This window comes from Palaemon carinicauda, chromosome 5, assembly GCF_036898095.1.
Source record: "Palaemon carinicauda isolate YSFRI2023 chromosome 5, ASM3689809v2, whole genome shotgun sequence".
NCBI classification, from domain to species: domain Eukaryota; kingdom Metazoa; phylum Arthropoda; class Malacostraca; order Decapoda; family Palaemonidae; genus Palaemon; species Palaemon carinicauda.
In genome coordinates, this window is record NC_090729.1 from 176,849,701 (window position 1) to 176,874,166 (window position 24,466).

General features: G+C 37.9%; 11 non-coding genes and 1 pseudogene across 11 annotated transcripts; all 12 read left to right on the plus strand.

The window, feature by feature from the left end:
• LOC137641625 (uncharacterized) overlaps nucleotides 1-24,466 on the plus strand; it is a 111,468-nt pseudogene that overhangs the window by 10,170 nt on the left and 76,832 nt on the right.
• On the plus strand, nucleotides 388-458 carry TRNAG-GCC (transfer RNA glycine (anticodon GCC)). The gene has a single exon. It is a non-coding gene; the product is annotated as a tRNA-Gly (tRNA).
• On the plus strand, nucleotides 4,771-4,841 carry TRNAG-GCC (transfer RNA glycine (anticodon GCC)). The gene has a single exon. It is a non-coding gene; the product is annotated as a tRNA-Gly (tRNA).
• On the plus strand, nucleotides 5,654-5,724 carry TRNAG-GCC (transfer RNA glycine (anticodon GCC)). Its single transcript has one exon. It is a non-coding gene; the product is annotated as a tRNA-Gly (tRNA).
• TRNAG-GCC (transfer RNA glycine (anticodon GCC)) lies at nucleotides 5,892-5,962 on the plus strand. Its single transcript has one exon. It is a non-coding gene; the product is annotated as a tRNA-Gly (tRNA).
• TRNAG-GCC (transfer RNA glycine (anticodon GCC)) lies at nucleotides 6,129-6,199 on the plus strand. The gene has a single exon. It is a non-coding gene; the product is annotated as a tRNA-Gly (tRNA).
• On the plus strand, nucleotides 7,652-7,722 carry TRNAG-GCC (transfer RNA glycine (anticodon GCC)). Its single transcript has one exon. It is a non-coding gene; the product is annotated as a tRNA-Gly (tRNA).
• On the plus strand, nucleotides 9,460-9,530 carry TRNAG-GCC (transfer RNA glycine (anticodon GCC)). The gene has a single exon. It is a non-coding gene; the product is annotated as a tRNA-Gly (tRNA).
• TRNAG-GCC (transfer RNA glycine (anticodon GCC)) lies at nucleotides 13,258-13,328 on the plus strand. The gene has a single exon. It is a non-coding gene; the product is annotated as a tRNA-Gly (tRNA).
• On the plus strand, nucleotides 20,886-20,956 carry TRNAG-GCC (transfer RNA glycine (anticodon GCC)). The gene has a single exon. It is a non-coding gene; the product is annotated as a tRNA-Gly (tRNA).
• On the plus strand, nucleotides 23,151-23,221 carry TRNAG-GCC (transfer RNA glycine (anticodon GCC)). Its single transcript has one exon. It is a non-coding gene; the product is annotated as a tRNA-Gly (tRNA).
• On the plus strand, nucleotides 23,749-23,819 carry TRNAG-GCC (transfer RNA glycine (anticodon GCC)). Its single transcript has one exon. It is a non-coding gene; the product is annotated as a tRNA-Gly (tRNA).

Below are 24,466 nucleotides of genomic sequence, written 5' to 3' on the forward strand. Positions count from 1 at the left end.
GTCCACTGATGACTGAACAGCTTTCTCTTGTGAATGCGATGTAATTATCCTTGTAAGCTAGGTATAGGGTGTTTGGGATAAGAAGTTACTTATTCACTTGCTGAGGTATCATGAGCTATCACCTGGTTTTCCTCAGTTCTAACTTGGGTGCAGAAGGAGCTTGAGCACTGATCAGATATGCTTATGTTCAGTATCTAGGACCGACATTTCAGATATAAGAGAAATTTTTACTTTGTGGGAAGTTTCATTTTCTAGGGACAAAACTTATTTGGAGGGAGATCTTGATTATTTGATATATATTGACAATTGGACACATGGCATGTGGTGACAGACTTTTCGTGAAGTACTATACAGTGATGTATATCAAGACAGTGTTAAATTTTCTAAGCATCGGTGGTTCAGTGGTAGAATTCTCGCCTGCCACGCGGGAGGCCCGGGTTCGATTCCCGGCCGATGCACAGTTTTAGATGATGGAGAGACTATTTGTGATAAGAATTCCTTACTTCAGACTAAATGGATTTGACTGGTTATTCCTCACTGGGATTTCTTGTAGCTGTGAAAATATATTTTCGTTCAACATATATTAAAGTATAAAGTGTGAGAAAATGGGTTTCAATTACCATCATCTACAAGGGAGCCATGAACTTTAGACACCATTTTGGTCTTAATGACATTCTAGGATCTTTCATTTGTGCCATCATTCGATCAACTTAATGACAATGACTGCCGGTGATTACGTCATCTACAAACATGTTGATTGTGACACCAGTGTCAACTAAGAAATCAATCAGTCAACGTGAAGTCAATTTTAACTTGCTAAAGTCTGTCCAAGCTGAGGAATCAGCAGCTTTGTCTAGGGAACACAATCTAATTATCTTTTAAGGTAGGGATAGGGTCTCTAGATTAGGAAGTTATGTATTCACCTGTTGAGTTATCAGTAATTATCACCTGGCCTTCCTCAGTTCTAACTTAGGTGCAGAGGGAACATGGTCCTTGATCATATGTACATATGTTCAGTGTCTAGGTCAAGTATTTCTACAATAAGGGAAATTTTTATTTGGTAGGAAATTTCCGAATTCTAGGGGGAAAATTTATGCGGTGGGAAATCTTTATACAGTGATACCTCGGTAGTCGAACGACTCTATACTCGAACAATTCGGAGTTCGACCAAAATTTTCGAGAAATTTTTGCTGCGGTGCTCGACCAAAAATTCGGTACTCGACCAGCCGAACACGTGACGACCGCATGGGCTTTGTGATGATCGCGCCATCTCGGCCACTCTCGCTTGTTCGGGAAGCATCAGTTCTCTCGAGAGCGTCACTCAGACAACGCGCGATCAGCATTCGTTGTGATTTAGTGATTTTCAGTGCTTTTAATTGCTTTTTTAGCTTTCATAATGAGTCCCAAGAAAGTAATGAGTGTTAAGGGGAAGGAGAAGAGGAAAACAGTGCGAACAACGATCGAGTTGAAGAAGGAAATTATAGCGAAATATGAGAATGGTGTACGAGTGTCCGATTTAGCGGTAGAATACGGAATGGCGAAGTCGACCATTTCTACGTTTTTAAAGCATAAAGAAATGATTAAGAAGGCGAATGTTGCAACGGGAGTTACGGCGGTAACTAAGCAAAGGCCACAAGTGATTGAGGAGATGGAAAAGTTGCTTTTAATATTTATTAAAGAAAAACAGTTGGCCGGGGAAAGTGTTAGTGAAGCGTTCATTTGTGAAAAAGCGTTGCATATCTATGAAGAATTAGTGAAGAAAAGTCCGAGTACCAGTGAAAGTGATTCATTTACATTTAAAGCGAGCAGGGGTTGGTTTGAAAAGTTTCGTAATAGAACAGGTATTCATCGTGTTACTAGGCATGGGGAGGCAGCTAGTTCGGATCAAATTGCAGCCGATAAATACGTGGGGGAATTCGATCGGTACATAAATGAACAAAATTTGATCGCACAACAAGTCTTTAATTGTGATGAGACTGGGTTATTTTGGAAGAAAATGCCAGCCAATACGTACATTACCAAGGACGAGACGAAGATGCCAGGTCACAAGCCAATGAAAGATAGGCTAACATTGTTGCTGTGTGCAAATGCAAGTGGCGATTGCAAGATCAAACCCTTGTTAGTGTACCACTCGGACAACCCCCGGGTGTTCAAACGAAATAATATTTGTAAAAGTGCACTACCAGTTATGTGGCGCTCGAACACTAAATCTTGGGTCACAAGACAATTCTTTACTGAGTGGATAAACGAAGTGTTTGCCCCCCAGGTTAAGGCTTACCTCATTGAAAAGAGCTTGCCAATGAAATGTCTTCTGGTTATGGACAATGCTCCTGCACATCCTCCAGGTCTCGAGGATGACTTGAAAGAAGAATACAGCTTTATCAAAATCAAATTCTTGCCCCCCAATACTACTCCCATACTCCAGCCCATGGACCAACAGGTCATTTCAAACTTCAAAAAACTCTATACCAAGGCCCTTTTCAGAAAGTGTTTTGAAGTGACCAGTGACACGAAGTTGACCCTAAAGGAATTCTGGAAGGAACACTTCAGCATCCTCAACTCTGTTAACATGATTGACCAAGCTTGGCAAGGTGTGACCTATAGGACATTGAACTCTGCCTGGCGTAAGCTGTGGCCATCATGTGTCACAGAGAGGGAGTTTGAAGGTTTCCAACCAGAGGCGGGTCCAAGCACTGCTACCCCTGTAATTTCTGATGACACTGATGTCGTTGAGGAAATTGTTGTCATGGGCAGGAGTTTGGGGCTTGAGGTCGACAAGGATGATATTGATGAGCTTGTAGAAAGCCATTCTACCGAGTTGACTGTGGAGGAATTGTTGCACCTGCAACAACAACAGCAGCAGGATCTGATTGTGGAGCAGGAATCTTCAGAAGAGGATGAGGTAAGGGAGGATGTTCCAAGTTCTCTCATCAATGAAATTTGTTCCAAGTGGGCAGATGTGCAGGCTTTTGCTGAAAAATACCACCCAGAAATTGCAGTAGCAAACCGGGCAGTGCATATGTTTAATGATAGTGTCATGTATCATTTTCGAAGAATACTGCAGAGGAGGAAGAAACAATTAACAATAGACCAGTTTTTCACAAAAGAAAAGAAAGCTGCTACATCAAAGCCTGTTTCTCCTCCAAAGAAGAGACAAAGAAGAGAAGAAACCCCTGAAATAGATCTGCCCACCCTTTCATTGGAGAGAGAAACAACTCCTGAAGGAGAACTACCCCGCCACATCATGGAAGGGGACTCTCCTTCCAAGCAGTAACCTCCCCCTTCCATCCTCTCCACATCCATCCCTGTATGCCATCGAACCGCTGCTCAAAGGTATGTTCACTACAGTACAGAAAATGGTTTAAAATTGTTTTATTTTAGTACAGTAAATGGTTTAAAATTGTTTTATAGGATTTTCTGACCAATTTCATACACATTTAGATAATTATTGTTGTTTAGGTACACGTTTTATTAATATTTTGGGCCTGTTCGAGTGCTTGGGAACGGAATAGAATATATACCATTATTTCTTATGGGGAAAAAAAATTCGGTACTCGAACAAATCGGAGGTCGAACACGGATCTCGAACGGATTATGGTCGAGTACCGAGGTATCACTGTATTGACAATAGGACACATAAAGTGTGGTGACTTATTTTTTGTGAAATACTATGCATTGATGTATACCATCATTTATACTACCCTTTAATTTATTCAATAAAAGTCTGCAAAGGTAACAAGAGAAAGAGGAAGATAGATTATCTTTGTATCAGTGGTTCAGTAGTAGATTTTCGCCTGTCAAGCGGGAGGCCAGGGTTCGATTCCCGTCCGATGCACAGTTTTAGATGGGGCAGAGACTACTTGTGATAAGAATCACATACTTCAGAGTAAATTTACTTGGCTAGTAATCGATCATTATGAAACTGTTGATCTGATGGCGATCCTTGAACTTTTCCCTTTGCCTCAAACTAAACAAGCTAGTCCTGATTAGTGGGATTGATTAAGGCCTTTATGACAATGGTGTTGCAACACAAACATCATACAATAATTATGTCAGAATCATCTTGTACCCTCACTCCAGCTTGTAAAGTTTGGTCTACGTTTGATAAATTCTTCTAATGCCCACAACCTGCTGATTCGTCACCTGCTATTGCCTGACCCCCCTTAGTCTTAGCATGAGTGGAATATATTAAGGTCAGGAACTGATCCACTGAATATATGATAAGCTTTTAGAACATTAAGCCATAGCACAACAATAACCTGTCACTTTTTCCTCCACTCACAAGCAATCTTTATCCTTTAATTGATTATTAGTAGGATGACTAGTTTTGCCAACGAGTATATGATGTTCAAACACACTGTCTAATTTTAAGGGTGTATCAGACGAAATTGAAGTACTAGAAAACGGTATATTATTAATTCAAAGGATATGGTATTAAGCTACCAGTGTTGATAAAACTGATTTCTTGCGATGAAGATAAGTTTTCTTTTAATATAGTTATTGAAGTATAAAACAAATTCTAGTTCATTTTCTAAGCATCGGTGGTTCAGTGGTAGAATTCTCGCCTGCCACGTGGGAGGCCCGGGTTCAATTTCCGGCCGATGCACAGTTTTAGATGAGGGAGATGATTTTTGATAAGATTCACATACTTGAGAATGAATGGACTTGACCGGTAATTGCTCACTATGATTTCTTATCACAGTGAAAATAAATTATCCTTTAACGTAGGTATGAAATTATAAAGTAGGAGAAAATTCAGTTATGATCTAAGCATCGGTGGTTCAGTGGTAGAATTCTCGCCTGCCACGCGGGAGGCCCGGGTTCGATTCCCGGCCGATGCACAAGTTTAAATGATGTCCTGAGCATTTATGGAAAGGGTTTTCAATCATCAGCATATATAAAGGAATCCTGAACTTGAGAAATCATCAGGGTCTTGATGATTTTCCAGGACCTTTCATCTGTGTCATCATTCGCGTAACTTAACAATAATAACTGCCAGGGATTATTGCATCTACAACCATTATAGCATATACAACCATGTTAATTATGACACCAACATCAACTAACAAATTAGTCATAATCAACCTGAGGTCGATTCTAACTTGCAAAAGTTTGTCCACTCTCATGACTCGCCAGGTTTTTCTTGTGGTGACGATCTAATCGTCCTTGTAAGCTAGGTAGGTTATAGGTTGTATGGGATAGGAATTACTTACGGGCTGCCAATGCAAGAGCTCTTGGCCCCGTTATTTTAAGGCTGAGGTCAATGTAAAACGAACATACAAACGGGATAGGAAATTACTTGTTTAACTGCTTAGTTACAGCAGCCATCCCATGGTTCTCCTCAGCTATAACCGGGGTGCAGAGGAAGCTCGGGCACTGGTCATATGTGCATAAGTTCAGTGTTTAGTAGTGGAATTTTAGATGTAAGGGAAATTTTTACTTGGTGGGAAATTTCTGGATTCTAAGGTCAAAATTTATCAGGAGGGAGATCTTGATTATTTGAAATATATTGACAAAAGAACACATGGCATGTGGTGACAGAATTTTCGTCAAGTACTATACAGTAATATATATTATTATTTATGCTATTCTTTGATTTATTCAATAGAAGTCTGCAGAGATAGCGAGAGAAAGATATTGAATGATTTTCTAAGCATCGGTGGTTCAGTGGTAGAATTCTCGCCTGCCACGCGGGAGGCCCGGGTTCGATTCCCGGCCGATGCACAGTTTTATATGATGGCGAGACTATTTGTGATAAGAATCGTACTATTAAGATTAAATAGACTTGACCGGTAATCGGTCACTATGATTTCTTGTAGAAGTGAAAGTAGATTTTTCTTTAACATAGATATTAAAGTATGAAATATAAGAATGTCTTGCTCATTTTCTAAGCATCGGTGGTTCAGTGGTAGAATTCTCGCCTGCCACGCGGGAGGCCCGGGTTCGATTCCCGGCCGATGCATAGTTTTAGATGAGTGAGAGACGATTTGTGATAAGATTCCCTTTCTTGAGAGTGAATGGACTTGACTGGTAATTGCTCACTATGATTTCTTATAGCAGAGAAAATAAATTTTCCTTTAACATAGATATTGAATTATAAAGTAGAAAAAAATTCAGTGATGATCTAAGCATCGGTGGTTCAGTGGTAGAATTCTCGCCTGCCACGCGGGAGGCCCGGGTTCGATTCCCGGCCGATGCACAGTTTTAAATGATGTCCTGAGCATTTATGTAAAGGGTTTATAATTACCAGCATATATAAAGGAATCGTGAACTTGATAAATCATCCGGGTCTTGATGACATTCCAGGATCTTTCATCTGTGTCATCTTTCGAGCAATTTGATAATAATAGCTGCCAGTAATTATGGCATCTACAACCATGTCAATTATGACACCAGTGTCAACTAACAAATTATTCACAGTCAACCTGAGGTCGATTCTAACTTACAAAAGTTTACCCACTCTGATGACTCAACAGCTTTCTCTAGTGGTCACTATCTAATCATCCTTGTAAGCTAGATAGGCTATAGGAAGTATGGGATAGGAATTATATACGGGCTGCCATCGCAAGAGCCTGTGGCCCACTTATTTTAAGGCTAAGGTCAATCTGATATGAACGAACAAACGGGATAGGAAGTTACTTGTTCACCTGCTGAGTTATCAGCAGCCATCAGCTGGTTCTCTTCAGTTCTAATTTGGGTGCAGAGGGAGCTCGAGGACTGATCGTATGTGCATATGTTCAGTGCTTAGTAGTGGCATTTTAGATATAACGGCAATTTTTACTTGGTGGGAAATTTCCGGATTCTAAGGTCAAAACTTATGCGGAGGGAGATCTTGAATTTTTTTAAATATATTGACAAAAGGGCATATGAAATGTGGTGACAGACTTTTCGTAAAGTACTATAGAGAGATGTATATTATCATTTATGCTATCCTTTAATTTATTCAATAGAAGTCTGCAGAGATAGCGAGAGAAAGAGACTGGATGATTTTCTAAGCATCGGTGGTTCAGTGGTAGAATTGTTGCCTGCCACGCAGGAGGCCCTGGTTCGATTCTCGGCCAATACACAGTTTTAGTTAATGGAGAGACTATTTGTGATAAGCATCGTATTATTAAGACTAAATTGACTTCACCGGTAATCGGTCACTATGATTTCTTTTAAAAGTGAAAGTAAATTTTTCTTTAACATAGATACAGTATTGAAGTATGAAATATAATAAAGTCTTACTTATATTCTAAGCATCGCTGGTTCAGTGGTAGAATTCTCGCCTGCCACGCGGGAGGCCCGGGTTCGATTCCCGGCCGATGCACAGTTTTAGATGAGGGAGAGACGATTTGTGATAAGAATAACTTTCTTGACAGTGAATGGACTTGCCTGGTAATCGCTCACTATGATTTCTTACTTATATTCTAAGCATCGCTGGTTCAGTGGTAGAATTCTCGCCTGCCACGCGGGAGGCCCGGGTTCGATTCCCGGCCGATGCACAGTTTTAGATGAGGGAGAGACGATTTGTGATAAGAATAACTTTCTTGACAGTGAATGGACTTGCCTGGTAATCGCTCACTATGATTTCTTGTAGCAGGGAAAATAGATTTTCCTTTAACGTAGATATTGAATTATAAAGTAGAAAAAAAATTCAATGATGATCTAAGCATCGGTGGTTCAGTGGTAGAATTCTCGCCTGCCACGCGGGAGGCCCGGGTTCGATTCCCGGCCGATGCACAGTTTTAAATAATGTCCTAAGCATTTATGTAAAGGGTTTACAATTACCAGCATGTATAAAGGAATCGTTAACTTGATAAACCATCCGGGTCTTGATGACATTCCAGGATCTTTCATCTGTGTCATCATTCGAACAATTTGACAATAATAGCTGCCAGTGATTATGGCATCTACAACCATTACAGTATCTACAACCATGTCAATTATGACACCATTGTCAACTAACAAATTATTCTCAGTCAACCTGAGGTCGATTCTAACTTGAAAAAGTTTACCCACTCTGATGACTCAACAGCTTTCTTTAGTGGTCACTATCTAATCATCCTTGTAAGCTAGGTAGGCTATAGGAAGTATGGGATAGGAATTATTTACGGGCTGCCATCGCAAGAGCCTGTGGCCCACTTATTTTAAGGCTAAGGTCAATCTGATGTGAACGAACAAACGGGATAGGAAGTTACTTGTTCACCTGCTGATTTATCAGGAAACATCAGCTGGTTCTCTTCAGTTCTAATTTGGGTGCAGAGGGAGCTCGAGGACTGATTATATGTGCATATGTTCAGTGTTTAGGAATGGCATTTTAGATGTAAGGGAAACTTTTACTCGGAGGGAAATTTCCGGATTCTAAGGTCAAAACTTATGCGAAGGGAGATCTTGATTTTTTAAATACATTGACAAAAGGGCACATGGAATGTGGTGACAGACATTTCATGAATTACTATACAAAAATGTATATTATCGTTTATGCTATCCTTTAGTTTATTCAATAGCAGTCTGCTGATATAGCGAGAGAAAGAGATAGATAGATTTTCTAAGCATCGATAGTTCAGTGTAGAATTCTTGCCTACCATGCGGGAGGCCCGGGTCTGATTCCCGGCCGATGCACAGTTTTAAGACCGATTCACACGACCCGTTTTCTTTCCGACAGGCTGGCCGTCGGTTAACCGACGTCTAGCTTTCTTGCGTGTATTCAAATACAATGGTGGGCCTCGGACGTCAGCCGTCCGAGTCGGCCCGGCTTTCTTTCCAAGAAACTTCGTCCGGTTTGGCGGACGTTAGCCACCCGTCCCAACCAACGGGTGGATGATTTTTTGTGTGAACGAGGACCTGTATCGTACCCGTTCGTTTCGTGGCCTACAACCCCGACTTTTCCTCATAGTATAGAGTCATAGAAATTAGTTAGTTTGTTGTTGACACCATGTATTAGAGGTTAATTGAACTTTTTCAAGGGTATGAGGAGATGTTTGCCATGGCAAACAAGATGTATAGAAATAATTTACATAAATAAAAGATATGGAAAATGACTGGAGAGGCATTAAATAAAACAGGTGAGTTTATCACAATTTTAATATTCTTGGCTTGGTGCATAAAGCATCATGAAGTTACATAACTTATTTCATCAACACAGTTATCAACCAACGTCTTATAGTGTCAAAATTATCGTAATTTACTGGGTCCTAACGTGACAGAGTCTAAGTAAACAGATACGGAACGCCTCGTGTGAATGCACAACAGTTCGACGGCGGTTAGCCACCACCCAGCCTGTCGGAAAGAAAACGGGTCGTGTGAATCGGCCTTTAGATGATGGAGAGCCAATTTGATGATGAGAATCATATACTTAAGACTAAATAGACTTGACCGGTAATCACACACTATGATTTCTTGTTGTTTTGAAAATAAATTTTCCTTTAACATAGATATTGAAGTATGAAATATTAGAAAATCTTGTTGATTATCTAAGCATCGGTGGTTCAGTGGTAGAATTCTCGCCTGCCACGCGGGAGGCCCGGGTTCGATTCCCGGCCGATGCACAGTTTAAATAATGAAGAGACCATATTAGGAAATGATTTTCAATTGCCAGCATCTATAAGGGAATCATTAAATCTAGACACCGTCTGGTTCTTAACAACCTTCCATGATCTCTGCCATAATTCGAACAACTTAATGACAACTTAATGACAACAACTGCCTGCGATTACGGTATCTACAATCATATTTGTTGTTACACTAGTGTAAACTAACAAATCAGTCACAGGCAACCTGAAGTCAATTGCAACTTGCAAAAGTCTGTCCACGCTGATTACTCAACAAATTCTCTAGTAAACACGATCTATCCATTCCTGTAAGGAAGAGATAGGGTGTTTGGGAGAGGAAGTAACATGTTCACCTATTGAGATATCAGCAGCCATCACCAGGTCCTCCTCTGTCCTAACTCACGTGCAGAGGGAGCTCGTACACTGATTTATGTGTTTATGTTCAGTGTATATGTCAGACATTCTTACTATTAGAGAAATATTTCGTTTTTATGGAATTTCAGGATTCAATTCCCAGCCAATGCACACATTAGATGAGAAACCATTTGTGATAAGAATTACATACATCAAAGTAAATTAACTAAACTGGTAATTGCTCCCTGGAAAAGTGAGGATCCTGATGACGATCCTTGAACTTCCCTTTTGCCCCAACTGAACAAGTTAAGCCTGACGAGTGGCACTGATTAAGGTATATATGATCATGGTTATTGGGACACAAATATCATAAAACAAATATGTCACAAGCATATTGTACGCCCAATCAAGCTTATGTGGTATGATCTAGCTGCTGATTCATCCCCTGCTATGCATAGGTTACATGAGAAATATTGAAAGGATGTCAGCCTTTAGTAATACACAGATATAATTCAACAAAATACTCTTCATTATGTCAATAGAATGTAGTTTTGTCTCATTTGATACTCTGAAATTTGTGTGAATATATTTATGATGACGTTCGATAGTTTAATAATGATAAAGCTTTGTTCATAACGTTGCCATAGCGAAATTATTAAAGAAATTATTATTATTATTATTATTATTATTATTATTATTATTATTATTATTATTTCTATGGAAACTCCAACAATAATTTATGTGATAATTATGGAATGTAGTGAGAATACAAAATCCAGGTATGGCAAGTTTTTCAGAGAGAGAAAACGTTATCTGCTTAAGAAATTCAATGCCTAACATTGTATTAGGATTTATTCATCACAAATTCGTCCTCAAATGATTTAGACAGATGCAACTTATTTCTTAAATATGTAAAAACGAAGGATTTATAACGAAAAGATAGTTTTAGTTGCTTTGGAGGATTATGACTCATTGAATTCAGTTTTTTTTTTAATTTACTGCACGAATAAATAGATGTAAAGGTGGTATTGTAAAAAGAAAAAGGAATATGATAAATTTTGTCAAGTATTTTTTTTTAAGTGAGAGGCGTTCAGACCAGCCACAGGAAGCAGTATGTCATTAATGTGTGAGTCTTGTATCAAGCGACTGGTGTTATAAAACCTCATTTCCCATAGGTATGATTATATATTTTCCCTCTAACAAAGCTAAAACTTGAGAAAATATAAGAAAATCTAGAACATTTACCAAGCATCGGTGGTTCAGTGGTAGAATTCTCGCCTGCCACGCGGGAGGCTCGGGTTCGATTTTAAATAAAGGAGAGTCTATTTGTGGTAAGGATTTTCTATTGCCAAAATATAGTTTAAAAGTTTAAAGGCCCTCCATGAATGGCAGAGGCAAGGGACCGTGACCATTTGACAGCATCTGTAAAGGTATTGTTTTTATTATTATTATCATCATCATTATTATCAGTATTACTAGGTAAGCTATAACCATAGTTAGATAAGGAGGATATTATATGGTCAATAGGGAAAATAACCCAGTGAGGAAAGGAAATAAGGAAAACAAATAGGGTAGCGTGCAAGAGTTTAACTATAAGCAAGAGAACTCTAACCCAATATCGTGGAAAACCATGGTACAGAGGCTATGACAGCACATATGATCAGTCCCTAGGGAATTTTCCTGGTTGTTAGGGCAATGATACTGTCTCTTGCTTTTGCCATTAATGATCGTCCTTTAAACTTTTAATGAGCTGCGCTTTATATACGGTGCGATTCATTAATTTTGTTTTTGATAATCGTCATTGTTTTCACCCTGAAAGACAAGTTCACAGTTCGGAACAAGAACGTCTTGGCACCATTATTATTATTATTATTATTATTATTATTATTATTATTTGCTAAGCTACAACCTTAGTTGGAAAAGCAGGTTGCTATAAGCCCAGGCGCCCCAACAGGGAAAATAGCCCAGTGAGGGAAGGAAACAAGGAAAAATAGAATATTATAGGAACAATAACAACATTAAAAGAAAAGTTTCCTATATAAACCATAAAAACTTTAACAAAACAAGAGGAAGAAAAGTGAGATAGAATAGTGTGCCCGAGTGTACCCTCAAACAACAGAACTCTAACCCAAGACAGTGGAAGACCATGGTAAAGAGGCTATGGCACTACCCAATACTAGCGGATAATGGTTTGATTTTGGAGTGTCCTTCTCCTAGAAGAGCTATTCACCATAGCTAAAGAGTCTCTTCTACCCTTACCAAGAGGAAAGTAGCCACTGAATAATTACAGTACAGTAGTTAACCCCTTGGGTGAAGAGGAATTGTTTGGTAATCTCAGTGTTGTCAGATGTATGAGGACAGAGGAGAATATGTAAAGAATAGGCCAGACTATTCGGTGTATGTGTAGACAAAAGGAAAGTGAACCGTAACCAGAGAGAAGGATCCAATGTAGTACTGTCTGGCCAGACAAAGGACTCCTTAACTCTCTAGCGGTAGTATCTCGAGAGTTGGCTGGTACCCTAGCCAACTTCCTACCTATTAAGGACAATTAAGCGACATCCTTTCCCAGTATGGGTGTTAATAACCCGGAGGTCAGTTTAACAACTGATATAGGAACTGACACTGCTGTAAAATTTATATGCCACGTTTAAGAAAAAATAAAACAACTTGTTTAAATGTTGCTAAGTTAGAAAATTATGAAAGCATTTAATAATCGACAAAAATTGACCAGAAACTAATATTTGCGTCGTCCAACTTATGGTGCCTTCATATAGGCTACAATACAACGGAAACGAAAATACTTAATGTGGCACCGCTGGTCACAGCCCTTGTTCTGCCCTCTGCCCCATGGACAAAATCCCCTATAGCTTAGAAAAAAAATATTACCAGTGTAAATTTTATTCACAGATTCGTTGAAAGTCTTAATAAAAACTATGATCATATCACTATAAGCATTGAATACTATGAATATGATATATTCTCATATATATATATATATATATATATATATATATATATATATATATATATATATATATATATATATACATATATATATATATATATATATATATATATATATATATATATATATATATATATATATATAAGACTTGCATTGAAGGACCACTTTTGTTATCCATATAATTTCCACTGGGCGATATTGTCTATTTAGCAAAATTTGAATAATAAAGGCCAAAAGTAATATTTACAATGTCTGCAATATAAAGAACACACGAGAAATAAGTCATAGAAAACGAGAATTTTGCAACAGGCGGCTTTAGCCTGATTCTCTTCGTTCTGAAAATGCGTCATCGTTTTTGGCTTCGTTATAAGAATATGAAAAGTGAAAAACTTCAGTAATTTCGAAGCATCGGTGGTTCAGTGGTAGAATTCTCGCCTGCCACGCGGGAGGCCCGGGTTCGATTCCCGGCCGATGCAAAATTTTGAGTATCGTGAAAGCAATTCAATTACACCAAACGCTGATGTAGATACTGACGACAATAGTATATCAAAAAGAGGTCTGTTCTCCAATCAATTTTTTTCACTTGACAGGAGACAATTTGAGGTTTTAATATTCAGTTTGCCAGCAATTATTAAATTACCCTGGCACCCACGGTGTACATAGGGCCATTAGGAATTGACGGTATATGTCTCTTTCCTGTGCCATCTCTCTGAGCTCAACCCAATTCACAGATCCAACCTCCCTTCACATTGTCATCAGCCACGTAAGATTAACATGATATAATCCAGGGGTGTGATCACATGACGTCAGTCTGGTGTAGTGATATTCTTCAGTTTGAGTGGTGCTATCATTCTGTATGAATAATTATGTCCTTTCACTGGTTTAAGACTCCACTAAACCTTACATTTTATGAGAATACTGCTCCTACAATTATTTGGCGTGCTTTGTAAGACTAAATCATGAATAGTGAAATTGACATAATCTTGAATCATTCATATATTTTTTTTTACTGATAATGTCCTTAAGTAAATCAATATGATATTCTTTATACTGTGAGGATAAGACATGACTTAACATCCTTGGGTATATTTTATCCATGAATGTTTGCTGGCTTTCTTTGAGATATTTATGGCAGTTCTATTCACATCAATTAAAGCATCGGAAGAACCCATATCATAACTCACTTTGATGGTTCAACTTAAAAAAAAAAATTCTTTTTATTCCAGAGCACTTAATTACTATCTTATTATTTAGATTTTTTTTTTAATTCATGAAATGGACCACCTGCCAAAGCAAAATATAAACCTTTATCTTGGATCCTCGTAAAATTCTACTTTTTATGCACCCTCAGTGTACTAAATTTATCTGCTTATTCATGGTAATGATCAGTGTCTCAGGCGTCAATAATATCGCCTAACTTGTTAAGCCAAATTGTAATCCAATGAGTTATGTAATTCTATTTCTCATAATAATCTATGACATTATTCTCTCAATAAAGTAAGGACCTTATGCAGTTTATAATGCTTCCGAACATTATAACTGCATAAAGGATTCAATACTCTTGTTAATGGTGTTGTGCATTAGGAGGAAAATTCTATTTGTAATTTTGAAATTTAGTTTATTTTCTAATTATCTAATGATATTTCTAAAAAGATTTGGAGTTTCACAGGCTCTAACCTCAATGTTATATAAAGGAAAGCTGAATTATTTCAGCTTTTCTTTTTGCAACACTGAGCTTCAAGCCTGCGAATTTCCAAATCTTTTTACAAATATCAGAAACTAATCAGAAAACCAACTATATTTCAAAGTTCCAAATAGAAATTTCCTCCAATGGGTCAGATTCCCAAAAACAACCTGTACCTAGACGCACACCTTTAACGGTCTTCTCTGTAATTTATCTTTTCCTGAAATAGCAACTGAAGGACTTACTTGTAGAAGGTCGCTCAAACCTATATAAGAATAAATTATGAATTTTAAGGGCTAAAGGGAGCTGGTCTTGCCACGTGGGATCCAAGGTAGGCCTTGAATATCTCGCACAAGATCATACATCTTACAAACTGCCCATTGACAAGAGCCGGTGCTGGTATTTATCCTGCCTGAATCTAAAGCATCAAAATTATTCTTGGAAAACTTTAATATTTGTAGCATTCCTAGGGTACACCCGAGCACACACTTCTGTCTGATTTCACTTCTTCTTGTTTTGTTAAAGTTTTTAGTTTATATTGGATATATTTATTTTAATGTTGTTACAGTTCCTAGAATATTTCCTTTTCCTTGTTTCCTTTCCTCACTATGCTATTTTCCCTGCTGGAGCCCCTGGGATTATAGCATCCTGCTTTTCCAGCTAGGGTTGTAGCTTAGCAAGTAATAATAATAATGGTAATTTATTTCTTGTGAGTTTTGCAGTGAGGCATTGGCATGCAGAAGTTGATAAAACTTTCATAATTGATTTTAGTTTTAATCTTAATGTTGTTACTGTTCCTAAAAAAAATTATTTTATTGTAGTTTATTTATTTCATTTCCTCACTGTGATATTTTTCCTTGTTGGAGTCCATGCGCTTATAGCATCCTCCTTTTCCAACTAGGTTCGTAGCTTAGCTAATAATAATAATAATAATAATAATAATAATAATAATAATAATAATAATAATACAGTGGAACCTCTACATACGAACGTATCTACATCCAAATTTTCCAACATCCGAAGTAAAATTCGAGCAATTTTTCGACTCTACACCCGAATTTTATTTCGACACACGAAGTAAGCAATTTTCGTCGTACCGGTTGTATCCGAATTTTTCGACACGCGAAGTACAATTCGAACATGTTCCTAATCTACACCCAAATTTTTTTTCGACACCCGAAGTAAACAATACCCGTACGCGTAGGTGGTACTCATAGCGCCGGATGTATTTTTTATTTCCGCCGATAGAAGGCAGCACTTCGACCTCGGAGGGACCCTCAATTAGCGTGGCTTGGGTCATTCCTCTGTTCTCGTCGGCTTCGTGTGGTTGTGCCCTGTGCGTTCTGCTATTAACTGTTTTTAATCGTGATTTTTTACGTTCATCCTTTTACGGTATTTTACGTAAAGCATGGGTCCTAAAAGGCTTAGTTTTGCAAGTGGTAGTGGTAGTGGTGAGAAAAGGAAGAAGGAAATGCTTTCTTTAGAAGTAAAGCAAGAAATTATTGAAAAGCATGAGTGAACTTGCAAAAGAATGTGGCCGAAATATGTCGACGATCTCAACAATCTTGAAACAGAAAGAAGCCATTAAAGCAGTGAAACCTTCTAAGGGGATCACCATCATTTCAAAACGTCGTAGCCCTATCATAGAAGAGATGGAACGACTTCTGCTAATCTGGATCAAGGACAGAGATTGTTGGCGACACCATCACCGAAACTATCATCTGCGAGAAGGCGCACGCCATCTTCACGGACTTGAAGGAGGAGAGCTCTGGGGGTGATGCTGGGGGGAGTTCAACCGAACCTTCCTCAGATGATTTCAAGGCATCATGTGGCTGGTTCGAGAAATTTAAGAAACGGTCCGGGATTCATTCAGTTGTTCGCCACGGAGAGGCTGCTAGTGCGGACACAAAGGCTGCAGCTGACTTTGTGAAGAGCTTTGAAAGGATCGTGCAAGAAGAAGGCTACGTAGAGCAGCAGGTGTTTAATTGTGATGAAACCGGGCTATTTTGGAAGAAGATGCCCAGTCGAACCTACATCACCGCCGAAGAGAAGAAATTGCCTGGGCATAAGCCAATGAAGGATCGGTTGACTCTTGCCCTATGTGCCAATGCTAGCGGGTACTTTAAAGTCAAGCCCTTACCTGTTTACCATTTGGAGAACCCTAGGGCCTTTAAGGCACAGAATGTGGATAAGGACCAGCTTCATGTTTTTTGGCGATCCAACTCGAAGGCCTGGGTCACTAGGCAGTTCTTTGTCCAATGGGTTAACCAAGTTTTCGGTCCTTCTGTGAAGAAGTATCTTCATGAGCAGAAATTGCCTTTAAAGTGCCTGCTATGCCTTGACAATGCACCCGCTCACCCCCCCCCCCCCCCCCCCCGGACTTGGAAGATGATATCTTCGATGAATTCAAGTTCATAAAGGTGCTGTATCTTCCACCGAATACCACCTCTATCCTCCAGCCCATGGACCAGCAAGTCATCTCGAATTTCAAGAAGCTCTACACCAAGCACCTATTCAAGCAGTGCTTTAATGTCACGCAAAGCACAAACTTAACTTTGCGTGAATTTTAGAAAAGCCACTTTAACATCGTGCACTGCTTGAAGATCATAGATCAGGCTTGGGTGGGAGTAACTCAACGGACACTGAATTCTGCCTGGAAGAAGCTGTGGCCTGATGCAGTTTCTCCCCGAGATTTCGAGGGTTTTGACCCCGATCCTGATCCCGTGGTGGGTGCAGCGGAAGACGTAGAGGAAATCGTCTCCCTTGGGAAGTCCATGGGTCTGGAGGTCGACGCAGATGACATCACGGAACTCGTCGCCGAACATCACGACGAACTTACCACAGAGGAGCTCAAGGAACTCCATGTCTGAGCACATGAGTGATGACGAGGAAGGGATCAAGGAGGTAGAACATGTGCTAGGTTCGGCGCAAATAAAAGAGGTGTTAGGAAAATATCAAGACGTGGTCGACTTCATCGGCAAATATCATCCAAAAAAATTCCAGGTTTGTCGTGTAGTTGCTCAGTTCGATGATGTTTGCCTAACTCATTTTCGAAACATTCTGAAAAGCCGTACCAAGCAACTTTCTATTGATAGCTTCTTTAAAAAAAACTACAAAGCGAACTCGTGATGAAGAGGATGGAAGTGGTTCAAAGAAAACGGCAAAGGGTGAAGAGAAAAAAATTCAATCAATTTTAAGTGGAGAGAGTGAAAGTGATTAAAATTAATCATCAAAAAGAAAAAAAGAAAATGTAAAAAAAAAATATAAAATATGAAAATAAGAAAAATAAATAAGCTAAGTTAGGTTAAAGTTGACTTAGTGTAAGTTAGAATAAGTTACGGTAGTGTACGTTTATCGTAGTCAACCTCTCTACCTCCTCGCCGCCCGTCCGTCTCCTCTCTGCGTAGCAAGACCAACAACACGTGCGCTGGACTTTCTAAGGTAAAGTGACGCTAAAAACCCGTTTCTTATTTATTATTTCTTGATCATTATTCTTTTTTACATGTCTATTATCTAATTTAGAGTGCATATTGTCATGTGTAATTATGTGTAGTAATTTATTAAGGAGTTATCATAGGTTTTTGGGCTCAACCACGGATTAATCCTATTTCAATGTATTCTTATGGGAAAATTCGTTTCTACATCCGAAGTCGGTTGTGGAACGGATTAAATTCGTATGTAGAGGTACCACTGTAATAATAATAATAATTAATGATGATAAAAATAATAATGACAATAATAATAATAATAATAATAATAATAAATCATTTATTTTTCCTCCATTATATTTTATCGTATGCCACTCCTAGTGTTTTACCTCAATCAAAAAGTATATTTTGAAAATTTCAAAATATTGTATTTGTCGTTATATGGTCAAATTTTAACATGCCATCCTGGGTGCCAGGATACGATTTCTGGGTAATTAAATTTTCAGCATGAAAGTTTAATTAATATACTAATAAACATACAAATAAATGAATAAGGAAATAAATAAATAAAACAAATACATAATTGATTATAGAAATAAAAAAACAAGGGTGCAATAATGTTACAGTAGACATTCACAAAGTTATACAAGGTTTACATCTAGCGTGTACAAACATTCGTGTTTATTAATCACGAATGAAAAAGGCAGGTGGTTATAACACCTGTATTTTCTCTCTCATATACAAGTGTTCACTGGCTTGGCTGTACATCTGGTTTACACGACAAAGGTCCCTCGGTCCTAAAACAAAGCTTTTATAGATCAACCATTATTTTCCTCTCTGTCTGTCTGTCAGGAATTCTCCCACTCTTGAGATGCCAGATAACTCCTAATCAATCAATCTCCTACTCTTGTTTCCATTACATAGTTACAATTTTGTTGTTCAGTGTGAAAACCAAGTTACTGGTTTCCTCTTACGATGACAATGGAAGAAGGCTAAAGTATTGTATGTCATAATAGTCTGAAATTATATTTAGAATTTTTTCTTGAATGTAATACATAGATACTTTCTTAAGAACTTTCTTTTATTTAAATTTTTTTTTTCAATTTTTTTAAAGTCTGTTGTTGAAACTCTTATCATTTGTTTGAGACTTTTGAAACAGTAACATTACTAATGCTGCTTTTTAATTGTCATAACTTTGCTTTGGGTTCAGGTGTTCTTGGCCCATACCTTTTCATACTATATTATTATTATTATTATTATTATTATTATTATTATTATTATTATTATTATTTGCTAAGCTACAGCCCTAATTGGAAAAGCAGGGCCCCAACAGGGAAAGTAGCCCAGTGAGGAAAGGAAACAAGGAAAAATAAAATATTTATAGAACAGTAACAACATTAAGATAATTTTTTTCCTATATAAACTATAAAAACTTGAACAAAACAAGAGGAAGAGAAATTATATAGAAAAAAAAGTGTGCCCGAGTGTACCCTCAAGCAAGAGAACTCTAACCCAAGACAGTGGAAGACCATGGTACAGAGGTTATGACACTACCCAAGACTAGAGAACAATGGTTTGATTTTGGAGTGTCCTTCTCCTAGAAGAGCTGCTTACCATAGCTAAAGAGTGTCTTACAACATTACCAAGAGGAAAGTAGCCACTGCACAATTACAGTGCAGTAGTTAACCCCGTGAGCGAAGAAGACTTATTTGGTAGTCTCAGTGATGTCAGGTGTGGGAGGACAGAGAAGAATCTGTAAAGAATATTCTAGACTAGTCGGTGTATGCGTAGGCAAAGGGAAAGTTAACCGTAACCAGAGAGAATGATCCACTGTAGTACTGTCTGGCCAGTCAAAGAACGCCATAACTCTCTAGCGGTAGTATCTCAACAGGTGGGTGGTGGCTTGTGACATGTGGTTTTTCCTAGAAAACAAGCTTGATGCATATGCAGATGATGCTATTCTCTTTGCATCAATTTCATCTCCTGAATCTAGATCTGTGGTTGCTGAATCCATGGTTTCCCGTTCAAATTGGTGCCTTGGGAATATATCCTTAGCTCAAGTGTCAGACTCTGTTAAATCCGTCATATCCTTCAGATACAGAAGTCAGGCTCTATGTTAAATCCTTCACATCATCCAGATACAGAATGTAGAGCTTTCAATATTTCCAGCCATTCAATTTAATCTCATTAATAGAGTTCACTGCGTCATACAGTTTTTTGATTTGCAGAAATAATACTTATTTTTCAGTATCATTATGAATAACATTAGTATCATTATAATCTTCATAGCACGCATCATGATTTAAACTTGACAAGTTATTATGGTGATTAAAAATACGTGTTACAGGCAACGATGTTGGCGGATATTTAGGGAATTATTGCTATCATTACTATACGCGACCCGTCAAAAATGACGGCTAAATATTCAGATATGCTGACACGAATACGTACACTCAAACATTCAACCCTTGTCATCCCTCCCCCTTTCCTAACTGTAACCTGCTGGTTCGGCAATTGGTGGGAGATTGTGGCTTCCGAGTATATCTCTCGGGGTACCCTCTCTCACCAGGTATGATTACTCTCTCTCTCTCCTCCTGCCGCTCAATATGAGCGAAAAGAAATGTATTTAAATATATAGCCAGACATTTTCTCTTTATTATAAAAGGGAGGATTGTGTAATTCTCTGTGTGTATCTATCATTCGAAAAAAGAGCTATGAAATATGAGAACAAAATATTTTGTAAAAAGAAAAAGGGTGTCAAATATCACGGATTTAGACAACTCATAGAAAACGGGAGTTGAAATCTCCAAGTAAGGCGCCAGTGATTGACAAGAACAGCTGTGACTCACAAAACCTTGGAAGCTCGAAGCCGATTAAGCGAGATAACGAAGATTAAATGAGCAGCATCCCCATGTTTCTAAGCATCGGTGGTTCAGTGGTAGAATTCTCGCCTGCCACGCGGGAGGCCCGGGTTCGATTCCCGGCCGATGCACAGTTTTAGAAAATTATAAAGTGAACGACGAAATAGAAACAGGACGACCATGTTATATGAAAAAAAAATGCTATATAATTAGTCTTTTTAATGCGTGACCCTCGACATAGAAGACATGGCTTTGTTTCTTTTGCACTGATAATTACATGAAATAGAATTTTTTCGACAACAGTGACCCAAAACTTTATTCTACCAGATCCCAAACCATGGTGCGGGAACGCCTTTACCAATGACTGGCGAGATTTAGTTTTTCTTTTTTCTTATATTATCGATAAACGGATGACTTTCTCTATTCCCCGACCTATCACTCGAACTTGAACTATTCTTGTTCACATATTTTTATGGATTTCGTCCCTTTGAATATTTTATTACTTTTTCATAAATTATAAGCCTTTGGCTTTTAATATTTGTGATTGTTTACTTTTGGCGCAAAGTACAGCTACGCAACATCTCTATACTCTTTTATATTATTATTATTATTACTTGCTAAGCTACAACCCTAGTGGAAAAAGCAGGATGCTATAAACCCAGGGGCTCCAACAGGGAAAATAGTTCAGTGAGGAGAGGAAACAAAAAAGAAAAAAATGAATATTTTAAGATGAGCAACAACAAAAATAAAAGCCTTCACAGAATAAAGGAGACGGTGACATGCATCATCAGTGACCATGGTAACTGCAGCACCATTAATAGATATATAATCAATTCAAATCAGTTAGTACATTTGGCCAGGATAGGAGACGTGCTTTCTTAATCCTGTCACGGTTGATTGATTGATTTAGAGTTCTCTGGCATCCTGACATCGCAGGTCATTAATAAATCTGCTAAGTGAATAAGGTAAGATTGAAGTACTGTATAGAAGAGACGAAAAGGGGAGTCATTGTAATTGTTCAGTGGCCACTTTCCTCTTGGTAAGGGTAGAAAATACACTTTAGCTATGGTAACACCTCTTCTAGGAGAAGGACACTCCAAAATCAAACCTTTGTTCTCTAGTCTTGGGTAGGGCCATAGCCTCTGTACCATACTCTTCCACTGTGTTGTGTTATGGTTCTCTTGCTTGAGGGTACACTCGGGCACATTATTCTATCTTATTTCTCTTCCTCTTATTTTGGTAAAGTTTTTATAGTTTATATATGAAATATTTCTTTCAATTTTGTTACTGTTCTTAAAACACTTTATTATTTCTTGTTTCCTTTCCTCACTGGGCTATTTTCCCTGTTGGAGCCCCTGGGCTTACAGCATCCTGCTTTTCCAGCTAGGGTATTAGCTTGGCAAGTGATAATAATAATAATAATAATAATAATAATAATAATAATAATAATAGACATTGATGTTAGAAACAGGATGTACTTACTTTGTAGGATATCAATTAGGGGATGATTTCTTAACAATGGTGGTAAATTCATTGAACCTATATCAAACGACATGCAAGAAGAATAGTTATAGAAAACGGGAGTTTTAATCGCAATGTAGAGAACTTGGAGGCAGGCGGTGGAGACTGAGATTCTCTCAGCACACAAAATGACTTGTCATTTGCTGCGGTGATAAAAGACAATAAGGAGCAAGATGACTTGTCATTTGGTGCGTTAATAAAACACAATAAAGAGCCAAAAACACTCGCATTTTCTCGAGCATCGGTGGTTCAGTGGTAGAATTCTCGCCTGCCACGCGGGAGGCCCGGGTTCGATTCCCGGCCGATTCAGTATTTTGACACAGAATCTGTTTCTGTTTCTGATGGTATTATGAAGTTTTATCTATTGACAATTATTATCCATGATAATAAATGGACCGTAACTTCTTAAGGAGGGAGTCAGGAATTTTCATTACGCTTGGCTAATAAATATTTTGAGAAAATGGAAATGATTTCAGTCACAGGGGACAGCAATGTTGAGAGGAGTGTAAAATAACAACTTTGCACCCGACAAAATAAAAATTCCGATTGTCTTTTGTTTTGTGAAATTTCAGAACTTCTTACATTTCCACAAATTTTGTACCAGGATTGAAATATTGTACCATTGGGAATAGATAAAGTAGGTACTTGAATATTACAGTGAAAATATTGAAAACTTCATAGAACCTACCTCAGATACTAAGAATGAAAACAAATGTTAAAATTCAGGTGATTGATACCCTTGAAGCCGACAATATTTAATTGAGATGATCGAGAAGAAATAAGCAGCAACCAATGTTTTCTTAAGCATCGGTGGTTCAGTGGTAGAATTCTCGCCTGCCACGCGGGAGGCCCGGGTTCGATTCCCGGCCGATGCAAAATTTTGAGGAAAGAAATGTTATCGTTTTAAACAGTCTCAAGATATGAAGAAACATTAACCCCCAGAAAATTCTTATTCCATACATAAGTGGATAATAACCTTATAACCAGAGTTATAAACTTTCATTACTCTGGGCTAATATATGTATAATAACTTGATAACCACAATAGGGAATAGTGATGTTGAGAAGATCATGCATTGCATATGTAATCATTTTTTTACCAGAAATATAACAACAATGGTACAGTCCTGTTTTGTAGAATTTGAGAATCTTTTGCTTTTGTACATATGGAGCGTTATAATAAAATATTCTAGCATTCAGGAAATGTTACCAAGAACCGTTGACATTCCAGAGAAAAATAAATTATAAACTTTACAAGGCATGTGATAGACAATTAGAGAGAAGACTAGTCATAAAAAAATAGTCAAAATCAAAATATGGAAGCAAATGACTATCTTCTCGAAGCTGACAATGATTAGACAAGAAGAATGACATAGAATAAGCAGCATCAAGCATTTTCTTAAGCATCGGTGGTTCAGTGGTAGAATTCTCGCCTGCCACGCGGGAGGCCCGGGTTCGATTCCCGGCCGATGCAAAATTTTAAGGAAAGAAATGTCAACATTGATAACAGTTTCATGATATAAAAAAAAAATAAAACATTATTTCTGTAAAAATTCTGATTCCCTCTACAAGTGGGTAATAACTTGATAACCAGAGGCAGAAACTTTCATTACTCTGGGCTAATATTTGTTTGGAGACAAGGTAGATAAGGTAGTGAACTTAAAGTGAAAAGCATCTCATTTTGCTTTAAGCATCGGTGATTCAGTGGTAGAATTCTCGCCTGCCACGCGGGAGGCCCGGGTTCGATTCCCGGCCGATGCATAATTTTAAGGAAAAAAATGTCAACATTGATAACAGTATCATAATATATGAAGAAACATTATCTCTTGAAAAAATATCATTCCTTACATAAGTGGATAATAACCAGAAAGGAAAGAACTTTCATTGGCCTGGGCTAATATTCAAAAGTGATGTTGAGAGGAAGGGATGTAATCCTTTGCATACAAAGAATATCAAAATTCCGGTTGACTTCTGATTTTTGAAACGAGAATTTCTCAAATTTTTACAAATTGAGCCTTGAAATTAAATATATTTGTATTGGTGAAAGATTAAAAAGAACCTTTGATATTCCAGAGAAAAGAATGAAAAACTCTGTAAAGCCACTATTAGATACGAAGAGTG